The following is a 16,207-nucleotide window of genomic DNA, read 5'->3' as shown; positions in this document are numbered from 1 at the left end:
CTATTACTGTCGAGGTAATAATAACTTTTCTAACACTTATATTTTCTTAATGTGATTTCAAGTTGATTTTAAAATTCCTTTATCAAGTCAATTGCTCATGTACATCTCACCGCTATATCGACAAAAATATTCTTTACCTTGATCTTTTCTGGCGTAGTTGCAGTAGTAGTAAATGCAAATTTAAGAAAAGTATCGAATAAATATTTTGGTCAGAACTACTAAAACACACTTTTTCTTTAACACACACCAACTTATTTTAATAAAATTCCACTAAAATCATATAAATTTTACTAAAGTTATGACGGGAGAGACAGACACACATCTGCCGGTTCAGTAGATTGATAGACTTTGGATACGCTAGCTTCAGCTAGATGTAGCTTATCTGACATTTTCTACTCTGTACAAAACTCAGCAAATTAAAGCTATCAGATGAAATTAAATAAAATAACGTTCGGGGCGTACGAACTCAATCTGGCGAAGGAAGGGAAAGAGGCTAACAATTATATTGGTAAATCAGATAGTACAGATACAAAAGGTTTACAATGAATGATTTTGGGTATATAGTTGAAGAACAGTTCATTTAGTAAACGGAATTTTACAAATTAGATTTTGGACAGTTCCAATGAACAGCTCCAATGAAGAAATATCAATCTCACGGATACGTGGAAAGGAACATTGTAATAAGAGTTTGGGTATAAAATCATACTAATTTTTAAATTAATAAGTTTTCAAATAAATAAATTTCATATACTTCATTCATTTCAACAATCTCGCAAGGGAAGTATATAAACCTGTCAACGGGATCTCCTAAACAAACATAGTATAATCTGTAAACATAAAATAGACGGAATAGGTATGGGGGAAACGTTTGTATACAAATAAACGGCCATTCCGTCTAGCAATACAAAACTTGGTACACATATTTTTATCCCCTATAGTATTTTTCTAGAAACATTTGGATTTTGTACTTTTACTCCGGGTTGCTCCAGAGGAGTATAAGTTGATGGGAGGGATTTCCAGAGGGAATTTTTCCGACATTCTCTCAGTTTTCCCCATTCATGTACGTTATCAGCCCGAATACATAACGCTCTAGCAACCTTGTTTCATGCTGAAGAGAATGAGCTATAAGTCATGACTTTCCAATGAACAGTGTTGATGCAATAGCTATTTCATTACGAGTCTACTATTTTCTTTATACTAACAGGGTCAATGGGCTCCAGGGACTTACTCCGTTGCCCATGGTGACTAATATTTTGTGCATGAACATATATTTGTTATGTTTATCGAATGGACTAAATTTGATTAGGAAGTCTCGTTGACAGGTTCATGTCCGCAAAGGCACTTAATAATCTTACCATTATAAAATAAATTTCTTTTTACTAAAATTAGTTGAGTGAGATCAAATACTTCTTTATTTCTAAGAAGATAATACAAATGATATTTATGAAAGAAAAATTATTCGCTTCTTAACTACAATAACTAGATTTAGGTTAGAGTCATGTCAACTCACCCAGCACTAGTTATTAATTCTAGTTTACAATTTCCGCCTGTAAAGAAAATAGAAAAAGGTAAATTGCTATTTAATTATTAGTTTTCTGAATAAACTAAATTTTTCAAACTTTTAGTAAGCAATGTACATGCTGGGAATTATACGTATTAAAAATAATACAAAATTTACCATTTTTCTTTTGCTTGTTCTTCATAAGTGAAAGGAGGTAATGAAATGCAACTTACCACAATCATAGATAATGTTATTCTACAACAAAAGATATGATCCGGAAGAATTTTCAGTGTTACCATCCATAGAAATTACAATGTTGCCAGAATAACAACACCCCTAAAAGTTAAGTTAAGGCATTGACTAGAAGAACAATCTCAACTGCATTTGGTTACTTATCATGTTGTTTTGGTTTCTTGTGAACTACTTTTTAAATAACATTATTATTTAGTTTTAATAAATATATGTTAAAACTCTTCTGTTTAATACAAACTAAATATAACTATTATTTAAAAAGTAATTCACAGGAAACCAAAACAACGTGATGAGTAACCAAATGCAGTTGCGTTCGTTCCTCTAGTCGCTGCTTTAAGTTACATTTTAGGAGCGTTGTTATTCTAGCAACGCTCTAATACCTATGGATGGCAACACTGAATATCCTTCAGGTTCATATTTTTAAAATAACATTATATATGATTGTGGTAAGATGCATTTCATTATCACCTTCCACTTAGGAAGAACAAGCAAAAAAAATGGTAAATTTTGTATTAATTTTAATAACGTAGGTTCTAAATATTAATTTATACGTGCCTTGTCACTTAATGCAGAAATAACATAATCACTGCCCTCCAATCATTTTTCATGGAATTTGTACACACACACACACACACACACACACATATATATATATATATATATATATATATATATATATATATATATATATATATATATATATATATATATATATATATATATATATATATATATATATATATATATATATATGTTGTTTCAAAACAACACCCACAACATTTGGGAGGCGATTCCTGATAATAAGGTAAGACAAAAAGTATACATCAACCTGAAGAAGTATCACAAATGCTTCTTTTCGGAGTTATAGGCTGCCGAAAAATGATAAAAATGAACGTTAAAGGTCCACAGCTCCAAAACTATGAGAATTACCGTAATCGGGTCAAGACTTCACTTAGAATCTAATATGTGCGCTCTCCAAAAATTCATGTCTCAGGATCCTAAGGTACTCAAAAAGCAAGTTTTATAGAAGGAGTTTCACTACAGACATGTAATTTGAAGTAATATCCAACTACTCTCTAAAAATAGTTTGTGCAAGTATCGCAGGATTCTGAAACTTCGATATTTTAATATGGCACATGCTATTCATGCATATATATATATATATATATATATATATATATATATATATATATATATATATATATATATATATATATATAAAGATATAAAGTTCATGGGATACAATGATATCACTCATGTGAGCTGAATTGTCGAAATAGTTCAACTTTGAAACAACAGCATGTTATTTTCTTATCTCGAATTGTTTCCAATTCAGCTCACACCAGTGTTATTATTGTTTTTGTGTAACCATCGCATGGGGTTTTAATGGGGGTTATCATTATATATATATATATATATATATATATATATATATATATATATATCTTGATAGTTGTAATGAGCGTTATAATAGTTGTAAACGATATGATTATTGTTGAAATAGTAATGGCTAACTCTTATAAACCTCTCTGTGTGACATATTTAATTTATGATTTTTCTTCTATAACTTAGAGAAAGTCTAAACTATTGTGAACTTCCTCCTCTGTTTCCTTAGGAATATAAGTGTGCTTAAAAACCACTATCAGTGGGAGCCCTACATTATCGAAACTATACCAATTAATCTTAGTTGAATGGTGTCAAAAATTAGTTTACCATACAACGCGTATATATTTCATTTAAATAGTATTAATAATGTAAAAGAAATGCAGTACACTCACCATATTTTTAGTTTCTGGTAATGCTACCAGAAACGTCACTTTTATTCTGAATTTTCTTCATAGGCATAATCTGCGGATGAAGATAAAATATTATTTTAAAATACAAAATTAAGAAACGTTATTATTTGAATAGATAAAATATTAAATATATTTTTTCCTACACAAATGAATATATAGGAAGACAGCATTCTAATAATGCGAAATAACTATAATGTGAAACAACATTCTTATTTTTGCACCTAATGTAACTTTGTCTTTCAATTTCAATTTAGTAGCAGTAAATAACGTATACTTGCATAATAAAGCAATTACTGGTTCAGAAAATACTTAAAGCAATGACGAAACAAGATTCATGTAATTAACTGTGCTGCTAAACAGTTAAAGTACGTGAAGTTCTAAACTATAAATTCAATGTCAAAACCAACCCATTCAACTCGATTAAGATTAAATATAAAATATAAGCTAAGACTGTTTCAACTAATTGCTTAACATTAAAAAAACACATGTAGACTGATTTCTTTCCCAAAATTTTACTCAAGAAAAGTCACTACGTAATAAGCAACTGACTATAAGTTTTTCTTTAATGTTAGATAATTAATGCATATATAAACAATTCTACAAACAAAAGAAATCAATGCAATTACAATTGCCATTCATAATAATTTAAATTGAAAATAAAACTACCTTTGTTTGCAAAATATTTACAATAGAACTTTTGTCAACAGAATAATATTACTTGCCAGTTTCAGTTCTTCGACATTATACTGTAACTACACACATCTATGTACAGTCAGAAATGATATTAAATATAGATTGGAGGTATAAGAAATGATAGCTCCAACTTATACTGAATATTGTTTCTGATTGTACAACACATGGAAGTATTTCGCTACTGGTAAAATAGCAAAGAATGAAATAACTCCCCAAAATAATTTTAAATAAGGAAAATATTTTCGTCAGACTACCTTGAATAAAGTGTATATATTTCAGTTGAGTTGATTTTGAGTTTAACGTCCCATTCAGCAACGAGGCTATATAAAGTGTGGACGTACTGATTAAAGTGAACTCCGAAGTACATGAGCCCCCGTATCGAACCCGGATCTCCCGTTACGTTAACCGCTTAGCCACGAATGGGCTCTGAAGTTTATTTATTTATTGTATGTGAGGTAACGGTGGCTTAAGGCAAACCGATTCAAAGTTTCTATCTGGTTATTGTATGGCTATGATATTGTTGAATAATTGATAGTTTCTAAGTAAATGAATTGGTGAATCATATATGACGTTCATAAAACTTCTTTCAAACAGCTAGTGAATTGGGAGGTTGACTGATGTTGTTGCTGAAAATACATAACGCATATGGATTCATCTTGATTTGAGTAGCAACTCGGAAGCATCAGAATTTGTATAATGGAAGAGATCCACTTTGCATTAAAATTCTTCCCTGCAGATAAATGTGGACATCATCAATAAGTTCTTAAACAATAACATGACATTATAAAAATATCATCATTTCTTTCTTGAATTGTTACGGTCTTTGAGGTAAGTCAAAATCACATGTGACAAAGCATAAAACTATGATCACAGACAGAAAAGCTTGGAAACTAGTAATGTATGTTCAGGAAGATAGTAAAATCAACTCTGGGTTATTGTATATCGTAATATTGCTCTTATTCTAACATTGACAAATATCAATGCTTACGGATATATGGCCAGATATTTGAAATGATCTCTTCAGTTGTACACATTTATGTCATAGTAAAGTGCACAGCGTCTGAAAATTGATTATCCCTTAATTTACCTGTATTTATTATTACAAGAACATAAGTAGTGTAGTATTTGTATTGTCCTAAAAACCATTGTACAAGTGCAATTAATACGAACTATTAGGCTCTTAAATAGAGATGTTCTGTAACGGATGTAGTCGGTACGTAAACAGTAACAAATTGTTGAAGATCTTTTGTTTCGTTCTTCATTAGTTTATAAAATAACTTACGCTTGTGAATGGGTAGCTGCTTTCAGAATGAGCTGGTCTTCGTAATAAGCTTTTATTTGAATGGTATTTCCATGAGCACAGATAATACCAAGCGCTGATCAAAAAAGTACTTTTTGTACGGGGTTTGCAGCATTTATGAAGTTGAATATACGCTGAATCATGCCCTAGTATTTTGTGTTGGCATTAGAAATATAATCATCCGAGTGGAGTTGCATGCGTGCTAGTACCAGAAATATGAATTAGCTCCTGTGATACAAAATCTCAATAAAAGGAAAGTGAGATATGTCATACGAATTCTTTACGTCAACTGACAGAATGCAGTGAGTACACATCGGGAATTGTGTGTCATTTATCAATCGATAGTAATGAGCGAAGAGCAGGTCAGACCATGGTGCTTTTTTCTCTATTTTCTCAGTAATTCTACGGAAATATATATTTCCTCTTTCTGGAAATTCTAATTTTACTTTCTTCTACTTTGAAATTAAATGGTGACAAGGTTCTATAAATGTTCTGGATTAGTGTTATTCGTCTCTAGATGATTTTGTTATAATATATCTCTCTGAATAAGGTCTCGTTTTCAGTTTTGTGGATAAACTTTATATCCATGTAAAATTTAAAAATTAAATTCCCGCAGAGCAACATTCTTTGGAGAATTCTAGACTTTAATAACGGCTAAACTGGTTTCTAGGCCTGTAGATTTGGAGATATATTCCCTATTTTAATATTTTCACTACTTTTATAAATCTTTTTTAAAGCTTTACGAAAGTGAAAAACGCAGACCGTCCTAAACTCTCTGAGCCTTCAGCCTCTAAGTATCGGTCTCCTGATCTTAGAGGAGGAAGAGTCATGAGTTCAGTTGCTGCTGATCATGTATTGAATGTTAAAGACAGTACGTTTTGTTCTGCTAAGTCAATATAAAGGGTGTTTCTAATGATTTATTTGGCCAAACCCTTTATTATGTGAGAAGCACTAGAACGAAATTCTAAAGTAAAACAGACAGATGGTTATAATATAAAACTGGAAACTCTGATTTTCAAGTAGGGCAAACTGTTCGCATTTGACTATGTCGTATCAGAGTGACGAAAGTAACATTGTGTTATTTTGTCACGAAAGGTGGCATTCAAGATGGCTACGACCTAGAAACTCACGCAAAACCACATTGGTACGGAGAAACTATAGTTAAAAGACTCTCATAAACTGGTTCCACCAAACAATAAATCGGACTTTCACTCAAATGAAGATTCCAGTGCAAGTGACTGGGGGAAACTAAATCAAGGAATTCTACAGCCTTCCGTGCGACAATAACAGCACGTCACCAGTTATATGACATGAATATTCCGGATCACGTTTCACGGATGATACCACGAATAATTCATAAAACGCTTGAGCACGACATTGTTGCTAATACGTAATATGAATGGCTGATGACAGGGAACGTGTGACGTGGTCGGAAGATTCATCATACATATTATTTTAGAGCGAGGGTCGTATTTATATGTGACGTGTATATTCCACAGTGTCTATGCCTAACTGTGAGACATGGCTGTGGCTTAGTAAGACTGTGGACTGCACTACTCTCTTTTGTGATCGGGTCCTTTGCTAAACCTTACCGGTCTTTCCACTGTCTGTGATTATGACATCTTAAAGAGTCATATGCATCCTATGACCTAGACTATTTTTCAAGGTAATGATGCGATATGTCCGAATGATAATATACCCATGAATTCAGTTTTTGTTTCTCTAGCATAGTTTGGCGAACATCAGGTGAAATTCAACATCTCCCGTTTTCTACCCAATACTCGAAACTGAACAACTGTGATACGTTCCGGAGATAGGCTGTGGTGTAGATTTTCTTCTCTATCCTTTCTCATGGAACCGAGTAAGACACTGTACGGAGAATTGTATAATATTCATCATGCTAGCATTCAGAATCTCGGCGATTGCATTGTACGTCTCATCATAGCGTTTTCTAGGAAGCAGTTTGTTTAATCATATTAAACTTATAAGTAGTACACTCTTCCTGTAATTCGATTAACTTGAAAAGTATATGTGTATGGCTAGAAACAAAAACCACTGTTTTTGCTTTGTATTTCAATAATCTATGCTGGTGATCTAAAGGATAATACAGGAAAATTCATTGTATTTCCCATTGTTTTAAACATAGGCCTGAGAAACCATTTATGCGTTTGTATAGGATAAATTTGTCATGTATCAGAGGGTTAATACTCCTAATGTTAAGTATGATAATGTGATTTAATAACTCATTTGTAGGTATTGTACTGACGCGAGTGACGTTAGCCTCGAATGTATAATCATAGAAAAGATTTGTCAAGCTCTCTGTGCAACACTTGGTTGACTCCAATTTGTTACGCATCTACCATCCAGAATTTTACTTATAACTATAGCTGTGTTGTTTGTATTTCGATAAAAAATTCTCTTGGTCGAAGTTTACGTTATTAGCAAACAGTAATTGTCTAAATCTTCTCAAATTATTTGAAGTGCGTAAAGAATATGTTTTGACGTGCGTAGAGAATATTTTATTTGAATATTTTTTGATAATTTTTTGAGAAATGATTTTAGTGAACGGAATTAGCCAATACGGTGTGTCCCATGTTTCATTCACGACCAGTGAATGCGCGGACTTGTTCTCTGGGTGCTTGAATTTGTTTAGCGACTCCTACCGGATCTTGATAAATGTTCACAAAAAGTCCCAGTATAATATTGAAATTATGATTATTTCATTAAATGAACGTTGTGTAACAGGTGTTAATTATTAAAAAATAATGGACTGAAAAGCAAAATGGCGATTATCTTGAGCTGTCAAAAAAGTAGTTTGGATAGATTTAAAAGTAAAAAATGCACTTTATATGTCTAGTCCTCACTTACCTTCCTGAAGTGCCACATCATAGTCGTCTGAGAAGAAAAAATATATAATCATTATTTGAAACTTTTGAAACACATGTGCTATGATGGAGATGGGTAAAGATTGGCATTTTTGACTATGATAATCTTTTAAAAAGTAAAAGCGTTCATAAAATCCGTCAGATAATTTGAAGATGATTTTCTTGTACTAAGTCTAGCCTCTGTGTTAGATGGATATAACTATGGTTATAGCAAGTCATGTTAAAGAACCTCGTAAATAAGGTACACTTTTTTATATCCGGCCAGTTAAGACGTTTTTCTGAACTTGCCACAATAATTAAGTCGTCCAGTTTCAAAATGGCTCTTAGAAATCCCAGAAAACTTAGAAAAAATTAAGAATCTGCACGTTTTGTTGAACGTTTAATACTCGAGTATATTCGTGTGAAAAACGGAAACATCCTTAAATATTTCCTGTTGTATAAAAAGTATCGATCCTAGACTTTTTTCAATTTTGTGGGATTTTCTATAAATTCACGAGAGCCGTTTCGAAACAGGACAACTAAATTGTAATATGAGGTGCTTGATGAAATATTTTACTTCTTATTTAATTGAAGTTTGCTTGAGTTAATAAGCGTATTAACACACATTCGTATAGGCAATGGAGCGTTTCATGTTAAATTTATTGTTGCAAATTCGAAACACACACCTAAACTGGCAGAATATAAAAAAGTACGCTTTGTTTCCGGGGTTCTTTATATGATTTGCTACAACATTAACACATTCTTCTTTTCTAGATGCAACGTTTGATTCCTAAAGTTTAGATTTATTAATATACTGTCTTTTATGTGTGCATTTATTTTTATAATAATCATAGGCGAGGAACGTCGATCTTTACTCACCTGCTTATTCTGCTACTATATATAATTTCAATAACATTGTGCTAATTGTTTTTATAGGCAAAAACTAGGTTGTAAAATGTAATCACGCCATCAATTTGAAATGACAATATTGTGAAAACAAAAAGGGTAAAAAAAGAGAAGAAAGAGGGAGAAAATTAAAGTCACTTCAATGATTTAGGATAAGAATGAAACAATAATAATTACTAATTATGATATTTAATAAAAAATGATAATATTGAATCCCAGAGAACTTTGACACGATTGCGAGGATAACTTCCAAGGGAATGTCGAATGTAAAAATTGTGCTCCACTGAAACAAAAAATACTCAGCAAATCGAGTTGAATTTTGGCGCACATATGTAAATTAAGAAGTGCTAGATCTGAAACGAGGTTAATGAATATACGCTAAATACGTGATTCATAAATCACAAACTATATTTTATATAAATATTTTATATAATATATCTTATATCGTATTGATCATGTACATTGTCATATTTAACATACATTGTTAACCATGTTCAACACATTTATTGTTAACTACGTGGAACATAATTCTAAGGGACGAGAGATTAAGACTGTGTTCAGTGTTCGAAGTTTACATCCTTTAGATGGTTAAAACCTTGATGGGAACATTCTTTAGCACTAACTCATGTAAACCATATATATCTTGTCGCAGTGTTTCGTCAGGGATAGCTGCTACCTTCCTTTAGAGGATGCTCTTCAGTTCATTGATGGTAGTGAGTTTTGTGGAGTATACCTTCTTCAGATTTCAACCCTGCTGGTTATAGCTCGATGGAGTTAGATCTGGTGGAGCTGGGTGACCAATTACTATTGCCGAATCTACAGATAAGGAGTCCAGGAAAGTGTCATCGAAGGGTTGTTATTGACACTATTGCAGCATGACTGATTGTATAATTCTTTTACATTTACGTGTCTCTTACATTGTAACCAATAACCCTGAAAATAAGTGCCTCCTACCATGAAAAATATACGGTTTACCGTTTTTCTAAAATAATGGTAGGAGGCCATTTTCTTGTCAGATGCTTGTGTCGGGCATGCGCATTGGAGAGAAAAGGCACATCTTCGAAGCGAGGATTGATGGCGCGTAGGTTCGGATGTGTTGTGCTTTCTTTTGTTTTGTTTCTTTCTTTTGTTTGTTTGTTTGTTTAGTGTGTGGTTCTCTGGTGTGATATATACAGTAGGCCTACTACTGTTGAAAATATCCTGGATATTCAACATTAAGCAAGGTAATGTATGGGAAAGCTTCATGTTAATATTTGAACTTTGTTCGGTGACAAACAAAATTTTAGTTGGCTATCGTGGCAAGCAGATCGCTCCAAAGTGCAACGATTCGAAACCAAGAAGCTCCTGAATGTATAAACTAAAGTCTTATGATAATGTAGCCAACTACGAGTGGTGGTGAAGCTAGAATTAGAATCACAATGTTGAAATACTTAAAAAAAAACTTTAGGAACAGTGCTTCGTAGTTTACCATACTTAGTAGCATTACATAAATTGTGTGGCATCAACTGGAATTTTTCATGTACAGAAATAAAAGTATACTGTCACTCATGTGTGCCGGAAGGAGGGGCAGGGGATCACTCCTCTAGCTAATTAAAACGTATTAAATTTCTTAATACAAATAAAAAGTATCAAATGTAATAGGGTATATAGTAACCAGGGAGATGAGTCCCCTAGAAAATTTTCATCGTGCACCCATGCTGTCATTATTTTTTCTGGATGAATGAACTGTTAGATTTGAAAAATATTTATATATTCTGTGAACGTTTTTATTTTTAATTTTGTTGTGAGTACCTATAATCGGTTCTGGTGTCTTGTTAATACATTTGAGCGTTTAATAAATATGCAAAAGTTCGATACTCTGGAAGTTTGGTGACTTTTTTTTCTGAACATTGATGCCACTGTTACATAATTATGCAAAGACGTATTTATTAATTTGGGATAGCGGATACTGGATACTGTAGGCAGTGTTGTGAGAAGTCATATGGTTTTACACTTGTTTAGTTGTACTTTTGGTCATTCTAAGCTATGTTGCCGGGTGCCTGCATGGTTATCTGAAACCGTAATAATGCGACTAATCGAATGAATCGCTCATTAGAATATTTGAGGTCTATTAGTCTACTGGTACAATAGCGAAAATACATGCAATAAAGCAAGTCTTAATACTGCAACAAAATATCGATTTATAAATATATTAAAAGGACATGGATGTTTGTTCCAACTACATCTTCAAAGCGTGCGAAAACTCAGCTATAAAATTCAAGAAGTAGTTTTTTGTATGTAATATCGAATCCTCTTCTGGTGTTTTGTTCAATACATGACAAAATTGGTAATTTTGAAAAAAAAAATGTATGTTCAAGATTATATTAGAACAAGGGGTCGATATTACAAACTAAGAATTAATTTCAACTTTTATTATTATGGATACTATGCACGTCGTAGGTGCAACGCTTCTTTCGTTCACTTTTGTGTTTTCTTTAGTTAAGTAGTCTTTAACACCAGTGGACCATTGTGCTCTCTAGTTGCATCCATCCAGGAAAAATTATTGCTAGCCAGTGTGTGTACTGATACAGTTTCTAGCAAATCAATGAAAATTGGGTCAATATATATTGCCTAGCAAGAATTCTTACTGGATCTAGCAAGAGGGTATGCTAGACCGGCAAGGACCTCCAGATAGGGAGTCGGTGTGATAATTACCGTAAATCGTGTACGGTAATAACACACCTGTGCTTTTTTAAAAAAAACGCCCCTAAATATTACGGTAAATTACCGTAAAATATACGGTACCAAATTTGTTTGCAAACACGGTCAATATTATTTTGCTAGTAAAGTGACTAGGAGTGCCTTAATTTCCTTAATACGAGGGAGTAAGTTTACTCCTTGAACAAGTTCTTTATAGTAGTCCAATAATAAATTATGGTAATAATGATATTGCTCTTTAAGGAGAGATGATCTGTCTTTGCTGTGCTGTTTCCAGATAGACGAAAAAGATGGTTTAATGTGATATAACCACCGTGAAAAGAAATTTTTCTTGTGAGATTTAAAGTGCATTAAATAGTTCCATCTATTGGTAATGAGCAACTGAATATCCTCGTCAGTTAAAATGCTGTTATTGAGTGACCAAACAAAGGATGACTTTATGTACTTATGTTGCAAACCACAGCACAGTGATCAGAAAAGTACACAGGTTGCACGTTTATTTAGTGCACAAAGTTAATAAATGTAGTACTGACATAAATCCTAGAGGACCTAGAAAGGAGAAAGGATATATTATCAATATTGCACTCTTGAAGGAAAATTATGTCCAGATCTGATTTGTGGATGTAATCGGATAACGCTTTTTGCTTTGTAATACTAGAAATACTTTTGATATTAATGGTGGCTATACGCGTTGCAAACATAGTTAATGGCCACAGAAAAAGACAAAAGACACCAGATAAAAGCTGCACAAGTAAATGTCATAATGCACTTGACACAACACAGACGGGTAACAACTCCAGCACTTATTTCCATCCTAAATTGAGGGGTGATATGGCCACTCGTCTGGCGGGACAGGAACATCGTTTGCCTCAGTACTTGGTTCACTTTGATGGGGATGTGCTAGAGACCCTATGAATCCAGACACACAATTATTGTTCACAGGGAAGACACTTATTTTTCTGAAGTATATAGGCTCGATTGGATTTATCACTAGTTGAGGACTGAGAGAGGAGTATTTACGGTGGTTTCAGTAACGGATCTGCCTCTGATTCTAGAAATTCTGGAGTAGAAGGACTCTGTTGTAGAAGACCCGAAGCAGTCGTCACAGTGGTACTGGAGGTTAATGAGTCACTCGGAGATGTTGTATTGAATGGAAGGTTCCTCTGGGAGACAGTAGCGGGAGTACTTGTGATAGGTGCAACTCGGAGTGGGAACATCGAATTGACAATTAGGTTCATTTGCAGTGAGTGCACTGGGAAGAGCATGACCAGAAGTCACAGTTGGAGATTGGAGGTTTTTCTGTAAAGTCAGAGGACGTTTCTCACTTAATACGAGAAAGCTGATAAATGAACGAACACCCGGTAAAGTAACCACTTTGTTCAAATTACCTTGCATGAGGGGTGATCTGGATGTTGAAGCATTGGTGAAGGAAGAAGATACGGCTCGAGGGATACGGCGCTTCGCACATTCGATCAAAAAAATAATTTGGTGAGTCACAGATGGCGCAGGTTTTAACCACAAACGTAAACCACATATAGTTACATAAGAAGGTATAGGTCGCTTAATGCACATACTTATTACCAGTTCGGACTTCGTAGAGATGTCTAGTAGAATACATTTCATTTGTAATGGATTTGATATCACCGTACTGGGCTAGAACACGGGAAGTATGTTGATCTTCTTATTCGGTGAGTACCAAATGTAAACGAACTATCATAACATTGGAACTTGCGAAATCTATTAAAATGTTGTATGTACCAACATCATCTGAAGAAGTGACTTTTCCTTTCACACAAATGAAAATTTGGTCACAAAGCACTTGCGAGATTAACTTAAGATATAAGTGTTTGCGACTATAATCAAACTCAATACTAACAACTTGATCTGGAAGCAAATGGAAAATATTACGAATTAATTCATGCAACACTAATGTATTAGGCTTGTTGACTACATCTCGGAATGACAAACGTAAAGTATTCACTCTAATAACTGATATGCTTCACTTAGAAGGTAAAACAGCACTTCGCACTAGGCTATATGTAGAAACTAAGAAATAGAAAACAGTAGGTATATGATAGTAGAAAATACTCCACTTGACATTGCGGGGCGAGTTAGAAAAAAGAACACACTCAACACTGCCACTTGCACACCTACCGAGACAGCGGTGTGAACAGCACAGCGTCTGCCGAGCAACGACAAATGAATGAAATGGTGGAATGAAGAAAGTGGGAGGAAACGGGAGAACCCAGAGGAAGCCCACGCACACGGTGTTTGTCCACCACAAAGTTCACTTGGATCCCATGCACCAGAGGTGAACGCCCTACCACTGAGCCAAGTCGGCCATGCCGAGATAATTATTCTAAATATATATTCGAAAAACAATTCAAAAATTCGTTTCAATTCAAAATATATCGTGTGAACTAAAATATGGGCTGACGTAATAATATTAGGATTTGTAAATCGTACTCGCATAATCCTATTACGAACACACTGAAAAACAAGTGCAGAACTCACCTTTATTATTTTGTATTTAATTAATATTTTATAAAATAATGCACATGAGGTCAGTATATTCTGCATTGATGTGTAGAGAGCTTTTAAAATACGTTCATTAAGGCGTTTCTCTTCACAGAAAAATAAGAGTGACATACTGAAATAACAGACAAACAAAATTATCTTTATTAGAAATTATCTCAATTCTTATACACTCCAATTGCTATACTTCCTAATGACTCAATATTCATTTATAAATAAAATACTTTAATATTAATTAAGGTTTGTCTTATGTGAACAAATTATTCCGCAACACTGTACAGTATAATACACTCTTTTATAAATTATGTAGTTTGCATAACTAAAATAATAGTCTTTATTCCTTAATTTTGTATTAATGTTAATGTAAGTTGTCGAAACAAATACTTACTTTGAAGATGGTCGTTGTACGTGTTGTCATAATATTGCCCTTCATCCATTGCTGTCGAACCAGGAATGTGTATCTAAAATTACATAAAATATATTATCATATAAAAAAGGAACTTTCATGTATTTGTGCAAAAACTCATGCAACAAATAGCTAGTAGCATTTTACATTTGCAACATCAACAACCAGCATGTAATATTTTCTTGTACATGTATACGCTTAGCACAACAGACCATAAAAAGTAATAACTTTTCTCTAAAGTCAAGTAATTTACTAATGGCATTTTTGTAGACTATTATATTGGTTTCTAAAATGTTATCAAAACCCCAAGCCACAGTTTAAAAGCTTTAACTGCTCAACATTCTTTCTTAATGCTTCCTCCTATTACCTTTAAGTTTCACTATACATACATGGCTTAAACATCTTGATTGTATATCAAAGGATTCGGGCATATACCAATTCAATCACATTTGAACAAGGTTATTGTTCACTACCTCGGAAAACATTTTGTATATTATTTTGTAATAGTATTTCATAAGTTGATGTTCTGTGATTTTGATATTTGATTTTCTTCATATATATACAAGATCGACAACAACAAGACCGACAACATTTGGGAAGTGATTCCTGACACAAAGATAAGTCATTAAGTGTATACTAACCTGGTTGCACAAAGGCATCCTTTCGGAGTTATAGGCTGCCGAAAACATGAAGAATTGAACTTTAATGGTCCATAGCTCCATAACTATGGGACCTATCATAGTCGGGTCAAGATTTCACTTCTGAACTGATATATGTCCTACCCAAGAATCCGTGTTCCAGAATCCTAATATACTCACGCAGCTAGTTGTAGAGAAGGAGTTTGGTTACGAACACCCTATATATATATATATATATATATATATATATATATATATATATATATATATATATATATATACCGGGTGTATCACCTAACTTTGCGACCTCAAATATTTCCGAAATGACAAAAAAAAATAATAACAAATCTAATTACGCAGGAACGTGACCATGCCAGGGGCCAAAAAAGTTTCTAAACAAGTGCCCCCAAGGGACACATCATAGGGCCCCAGGGGCCAACTTAAGGGTTTCAAGTGGAAACCCCCTATTTTTATTGCAGATTCTGATTCCACGACCAAAACTAAGCAACTTTTACTTGAAACACTTTTTCGTTGTTGTAATAGATGGTGCTGTAATCGCAAAAAAAATAAATAAAATGAAATCTTTAAGTTTTACGTCCCACGATTATGCCGGTTAGGC

At 33.4% G+C, this 16,207-nt stretch overlaps 1 long non-coding RNA gene across 1 annotated transcript in view; it reads right to left on the bottom strand.

The window, feature by feature from the left end:
• Positions 1-1,460: 1,460 nt before the first annotated feature.
• Positions 1,461-16,207, bottom strand: part of LOC145683477 (uncharacterized) — a 51,153-nt gene continuing 36,406 nt past the window's right edge. The window contains exons 2-5 of the long non-coding RNA XR_014131117.1: positions 14,933-15,005; positions 8,411-8,437; positions 3,532-3,601; positions 1,461-1,547 (exon numbers count right to left, since the gene is read on the bottom strand). This is a non-coding gene — a long non-coding RNA (uncharacterized LOC145683477). The remainder of the gene's footprint in view (positions 1,548-3,531; positions 3,602-8,410; positions 8,438-14,932; positions 15,006-16,207) is intronic.

The sequence above is a fragment of the Thermobia domestica genome, chromosome 4, assembly GCF_964235325.1.
Source record: "Thermobia domestica chromosome 4, izTheDome1.hap1.1, whole genome shotgun sequence".
Taxonomy (NCBI): domain Eukaryota; kingdom Metazoa; phylum Arthropoda; class Insecta; order Zygentoma; family Lepismatidae; genus Thermobia; species Thermobia domestica.
Note: the sequence above shows the minus strand (reverse complement) of the source record. Positions and strands in the feature narration are given on the sequence as shown.